This window comes from Cynocephalus volans, chromosome 15, assembly GCF_027409185.1.
Source record: "Cynocephalus volans isolate mCynVol1 chromosome 15, mCynVol1.pri, whole genome shotgun sequence".
NCBI classification, from domain to species: Eukaryota; Metazoa; Chordata; class Mammalia; order Dermoptera; family Cynocephalidae; genus Cynocephalus; species Cynocephalus volans.
Window position 1 is genome coordinate 18,674,341 of NC_084474.1, and position 7,021 is coordinate 18,681,361.

Sequence of the window (7,021 nt, forward strand, 5' to 3'; positions counted from 1 at the left end):
AGGCAGGGGAGGGGAGTAGAAGTTTTTGGTATTTTCAGGGATCTGAGAGAATGCTAGTGTGGCTGAGATACAGAATAGGAAAATTGAGAAAAAAGGACTTAAAGAAAAAGGAAAACAGGAATCTGGGAAAGAGTGGAACTGACCCAGGAGTACAATGAAAAGGAGCCCTGTGATGACAGCTGTGCAACCGTGTAGAAAACAATGGGCCTAAATGAAAGCCCAGGGCCCAATGAAGAATGTTGTAAGAAGGGAGACCACATGACACACATTCTATGATGAAGAACTGGAGTATTTTCATGATAAGATGGATGCACATGTCTTCTGTTAATTAGGAAAAGGAAAAGGCAATAGAAATTGTGAGCAAAATTAAAATTTTAGAAGAAAATTATAGTTCAAATAAGAGCAGCTGATGTAATTTAAGAAAAGAGAACATGTTTGATCTCGAAGTGTGGAATATTCTCCTTTGGACAGTACAGGTTTAGTGATACATGGTCTGGCTGCTGCACTGGCTTTTTTAATTTCTTTTTTAAAAAAGCAGCTTTATTGAACTATCATGGACATATAAAAATTGTATATATTTAAGGTGCACAACTTGTTTTGATATATGTATATATTGTGAAATGATCACAAAGAAGCTAAGTAACATATCCATGACCTCTGGTTGTTACCATTCTCTCTCTCTGTGTGTGTGTGTGTGTGTGTGTGTGTGTATTATGCACTGGCTTTTCTATGGAAACAATCAGACTCCTCAGTGCTGCAATGGATAATATTTATGCAATAAAAGTGGTATTATAGATGTAGTTTCCACGTTTAAAGTTTTAGATTCCATCTATACTGCCAAAGCAAGAAAGACCCAAATAGAGTTAAGAACAGAAGGTAAATGTTCTCAGCCGGGTGCTGCAGAAGCATGCACCCAGCTGACTGAGGCTGGGAGGACGATGCCCTGTGGGTACCATCATTTCCTTGTTTTATGTAGTGGGTCTGAGGGGTAAGGGTTTAAGGGAAAATTTAAAATTTCAGTTCTTTGGTATGCTTTAAAACTTTTAAAACTCTCTGCCCGTATCATTTCTATAAGCTTATTTTAGAAAGAGTTATCCTTCAGTTCTTTTATTCTACAATGTTTATGGAACATTTCCTACATTCCATATGCCATTTACTGGGGAATAACTGAAGAACAAGAAGAAAATAATGTCCCTGTCCTCATATAGCTAATATTCCAGTGAGGGAGAATGTGCCTTTCTATGAGCATCCAAAAGATACAAGTTAAAGGGAATAGGATATTAGTGATATTTCTGTCACACTCAGCAACAACAAGGATCGGTTGCCCTTTGTGTGTTTACGGCTCCTAAATCTTTATCTTCAGACCGGATCTTGTTCCTGCACTTCAGACCTGCACGTCCAAGTGCCTCGTGAGCACATCCCATCCGTTCATCCTCCAGCATCCTGCAGCTCCGTCAGAAAACATCTCCCTCCTTCTTCCACCTTCCTTCTCTTCTCCCACTCTCACCACCCCACATCCCATCAATGACCAAGACCTGCTGATTCTGCCTCCTGAGTGGACTCAACCCCTTGCATTGGTGCTGTGCCCACAGCTCCTTCTTAATCCTGGTCATCTTCTCTCACTTGGATTATTTCAACACGCCTTTCACTGCTCTCCAATCCATTCTCCGTATGGCAGCCAGAGCCATGTTTCTAACAAATCTTATCCCGTGAATCTGCCTGAAGCCCTTCAATGATATCTTAGTCTATCTTGTGCTGCTATGGCAGAATTCCTGAGACTGAGTACTTTATAATGAGCAAAATCAAGGAGCTGGCATCTGACGAGGACCTTCTTGCTGTGTCATCTGCTGTGGTTTAAACATCTCTGCCAAAACTCATGTTGAAATTTAGTTGCCATTGCAATGGTATTCAGAGGTGGGATGTTTAAGAGGTGAATAGGTCATAAGTGTTCTGCCTTCATGAATGGAATAATGCCATTATCCCAGGAGTGGGTTTCTGATAAAAGGGATGAGTTCAGCCTGATGTCTCCTCTCTGTCTTTTTTTTTTTCCTAAAGGTGACCGGGTAAGGGGATCTTAACCCTTGACTTGGTGTTGTCAGCACCACACTCTCCCAAGTGAGCCATGGACCAGCCCTTCCTCTCTGTCCTGTGTGCTCTTCCTTCTGCCTTTGGCCATGGGATGAACCCTGCCAGATGCTGGCTCCATGTTCTTGGACTTCCCTGCTTCCAGAACCATGAGCCAAAAAAACCTTTTCTTTATAGATTACCCACTCTGTATTCTGTTACAGCAGCAGAAAGCAAAACAAGATTCATCCCATTTTGGAAGGTGGAAGGGCAAGAGTGCAAGAGAGCAAACCCACTCCTGTAAGCCCTTTTTATAATGGCACGAATCTGTTCATAAAGTGGAGCCCTTGTGACCTGAACACCTCCCATTAGCCCCACCTCCCAACACTGTTGCATGAGAATTAAATTTCCAATACGTGTATTCTGGGGACACATTCAAACCATAGCAAATGGCTTCCCATGACCCTTAGGAGAAAGCTCAAATTCTTTGGTGTGGCTCATGAATTCTCTCTCTGTCTTTCTCTCTCTTGATCTGTCTCTCTCTCTCTATCTCTCTGTTTCTCTATCTTGCCCACATGCACATACGTACTTGGGCCTACACATGTGCTGTTCTTTCCCTTCCCAGAATGTTCTCCCACCATCCAGCTCTCTTCTGCCTTGTGTTGCTGGCAGGGCACAGGCCCCACACTTGGCCGGAGAGTCTGCTTGTTTTGGTGTCCCTTTCACTGTGTCTGGGATGGAGTGATTATAGAGTCCCAGTTCTGGGTTCCTACTGCCGTTGTTCAAATCCTGATACCACCCCTTCCTTGGGCAAGTTATTTAACTTCTGTAAACTCTCTGAGCATCTGTAAAATGGGGTTCACGGTGGACTTACCTTGCAGGGTTGTTACAAGACGTGACGTGCCCCCCAGTACCCAGCACTGAGCAACCCCCTGCCCCTGAGTGTTAGCTAGCAGCTCCACTACTGCCCTGACTTTCACTGTGACTCCCACACGCCCATCTCAGCTTGGTGAGATCCTCATGGTAGGCTTCCCACGCCCTCTGCCTTTGTAGCTCCCACATTTCTCCTCTGTGACCCCCCCCTTTATTGTAGACATCGTAGATTGTCTGCTGGTGTGTGAGCTCCACCAGCATGGAGACACCGTCCTGTCTCTACAACTTTCCCAGTGTTTCATACAGTGCTTGACACATGGTAGGGCTCAGTAAAAAAGGAATAAATGAGGAATGCATGAGATAGATGCAGAATTTAGTTAATCCGACTTGACCCTGGAAAGAACATTCTGACCTTGAGAATTGCATGGGATCCCTGAAATGCCTGAGCAGGGCAGCTCTGCCTCTGGAGATGCATCTGTCATTTTTACAGTTTAGAGATCTTTACCACGTGTATTTCTTTATTGGCTTTTTAAATCGCTTGTTTTCCAACCATGTTTCTAACTTAAAGGGTATTAGGTTTCTACATGTCTGAATGGTGGAACCGCCTCTCCCAGGTGAGAGCAGAGACGTCTGGAGCTGGACTTACCGTGCAAGGCCCTGATGCATAGTGTCTCTCTGCGAGGGGGCAGGTCCTTTTTTTAGGGGTGGTGTTATTTATTCTTCCGTGCCCCCGTGCAAACCTGCCACAGGGCTGGCTAGCCCTCCCTTCTCCGGACGTGCTCTCAGCTGAGGCTGGCGGACCCATGTCAGAGTGGGAGTGACATGAGCTCAAGCAATGATTTGGCTCCTTTAAGGCGCGGTCGAGCTCCCGGGGAGTCCCGGCTCCCACCTCTTGCAGCAGCAGCAGAGCCCAGCTGTCCGCGGAGCCCCACGGGGACCTCGCTGTGTTTACACGAATGGTCATATGGCAAGCTCTGGCAGCTCACAGGCGGCTGCACCGTTACCTCATCTGCAGTCCGGTGACCTCATGCGCGTGGAATGCAGCTCTAGGCCGGGAGAAGCTGGTCTCCACGTGGCCCAGGGAGCCTGCCCGAGAGCTGTCCGCTTGGCAGTGCTTCCCAGCAGCACCTGGGAGTCGCTCATCTCAGGCGATTTGCGTCTCCCCCAAGAGGGGCCACTGACCCCAGGCTAGAGCCTCTTATTTAGGTAGTTACCTCCAAAATGTTGGCATACAAACAGGATGCAAAAGGCATTACAAGGGGAGAAAAAGACAGGAGGCCTCCTAACTTGGGGGTGAAAGCATCACTAGATATTGTTTTTATTGTTTATCACTTTCTTTGAATTATATTTGCTCTCCCCCTCCAAAAAATATTGCATGTGATGACTAGGAATATAAAATAAATTAGCTTTGCCATAGGCTGCTGGGTTTATTAGCCCTTTCAAGCTCTTCACAATGTAAAGGACGAGCTGACCTACAGTGGTCTCCTCCTTCCAATGCTCTCTCTCTCCCCGTCTGTAACAGGAGCTCTGCTATTTGTGCATTTAACAGCTTAACCCTTTGAATTACTCCAGAGCACTGTATTCTTTCTTGGATTTCTTTTGGGATGGCATTAAATTTTTTTCCAGCTTTATTGACAATTAAAAATTCAATACATTTACAGTGTTCAATGTCATGTTTTGATATATGTTTACATTGTGAAATGACTACCACAATCAAGCTAATGAACATATCCATCACCTCACGTAGTAATCATTTTGTGTGTGGGGGGAGAACATTTATCCTCTTAGTAATTTTCAAGTGTACAATATGTTATTATTAACTATAGTCACCACACTATACAATAGATCCCCAAAATGTATTCATTCTAACTGAAAGTTTATATCCTTTAACCAGACATTTAAAATTTAAGGCTGTTGTTTTATGTTATGCATATCATGTATATGTCTATATTTTTAAAATAAAACAGAGATGAAAAAACAAGCCCAGGAAATAAAAATGGAAGAAAAACACAAAAGTTAAATAGCTCCAGAGGTTCAGAATTTATTTGGATAAGGTTTGTGCAGTGAAAAGGCTCTTGAGGGGGAGGATGCAAATGTTAATAGAGTCAGCCCCCTGACTACATAGAGATCAATTAGCAATATAGGACCTATTGTTTTTGTCCTTTAAATGCAAAGCAAAACCAGTTCTTAGAGTGAGATCTAAGTCTTACTGGGACAAGATGGAAATACTTGGCAATAATGAGCAAAAGTGCTGGGTCATTATCTTGAGGGTGTGTTTGCTGTTACTCCTAGTCACGCACTTGACAGATTCTTTCCCATTAGCAAGCCTGGAGCAGCAGCAGACAGTGTTCAAATGATTTCTCCCAAATCTGGGCTCCAGGACGGTCCTCGTGCACACACGAATGACCGTGTGAACAGATTGCTTCCCCAGCCTGTCCAGAGTCACCTACGCTGCTGGCAAATGGTTTTGCAGAGCAAGGTAAGCACTGCAGAGACCCAGAGGCTGTACATTTAAACAATTATGGCCTGTGTGTGTCTCAGCCTCCTGCTGCATGGTCCCTGGCAAGATGGTGTAATATGTGCATTTTACATATCAATAGTGGAGGAGGCTGTTTCCAGATGGCTCTACCTATTTCAAAGCCACTTTTTTATGCAGAAGGAAGACTGTGTGACCTCCTTCCAAGTAAATGTGTTTTGTAAGTCCTGGGAATGAATGCTTAGAAAATGGTCCTGGGCTATATTTCATGTCCAGTCCAACGTGTTGTGTGTGCACAGCTGTTCAGGGCTGGCATGTGGTAGCATATTAAAAGGAAGATTACCATTTCCAATTTTTTCTCCTTCTGAAAGCTTGATATGCATATATGAACTTGTGGAAAAAAATATGCATAATGAGACAGGGAAGCCAGGTCTCAAGGCACAAGTCGGTGCACATCTGGAGTTTGTAGCATTCTAGAGATAGTTACTTATTCCCAGGGGCCGCTGCCGGAGTGGGAATGGTAGCCCGGTATCCATGGTGAGTTCCCTATCTCATCGAGCCAGGTGTGCATGTGTGTGTTATTTCTTGGAAAGGCTGTCCTCTGAGGGGATCGGGAGGACAAGAGAGGAGAGAAGGGAAAAAACAGAAGGGAGGTAATTAGGCGCCACCTTGCCCAACGGAGCCAGCTCAGGCGTCTGAAATCAAGGATGGGTATTGGGAGGGCGCTGGTGGAGTCAGATGACGCCTGCAGAGCCTCCTTGCCGCCTGCCAACTCCACGCTTGTTTCTATGGGTACAAGACCAGGGAGGAGAAACCCTGGGGTCAGGAAAGAAACACAGATTACAGTACCAAGCAGGATGGGCCTTGCTACTTGCCTCTTATGCAGTGTGGTATTAGTCTTGAACTGACAACCTGAATTCACGCTGTTTTTTTCCCAGTTAAGAAATTGAAAGTGTCTCAACTTCGTAGGCTGTTATTTAGAAAAAGGCTTCATGGGATAGCATTTTTATTGGACTGCTGACTGGCTGATATTTATATTCTCATTTAATGGATAGAGAAAGTGAAGAGTTGGGAACTTCACAGACCTGTCTTACAATAAGAGGTAAACAGGAGCAGGTCTGGGAAGTTTTCCCAGAAAGAGAGTTTGTTATAGTTTCATGGATTCATGGGATGTGTGGATTTTTTTTAGCTGCAAGATTGCGAGGTTCCAGATGCTCTGTGTAAAACAATGCCCCACAGGGAGGGGAAGTGTGAGGTCCGGCTTGAGGCCACCCTTAAAAAGGGCTATAAACAGCAGCTGCTTCTATTGTGCATGCCAAGTGCTGCCTATTAGCTTAGGTCTCCAAACTCCTTGTTTCTTTGTCTTCTACCAGATGTGACCAAGTAGGAGTTTGTCAATTCAGAGGTGGACCCCAGATGGTGGGAATCAGGGGAGGGAAGTGGAAGGGGCCAGAAGGCTCTGGGGCGAGACAGGAGAAGCCGTCTGCTTTCTCTTGGGTGCTGTCTTCCCATCTCAGTGTCTGATCCTTTCTTCCCTCCACTCCACTGTCTAGGCAGCTGAGGCCAAGTGGGAAAAGGATGTCTGCGGTGCCTGATCCTCAAGGTCAA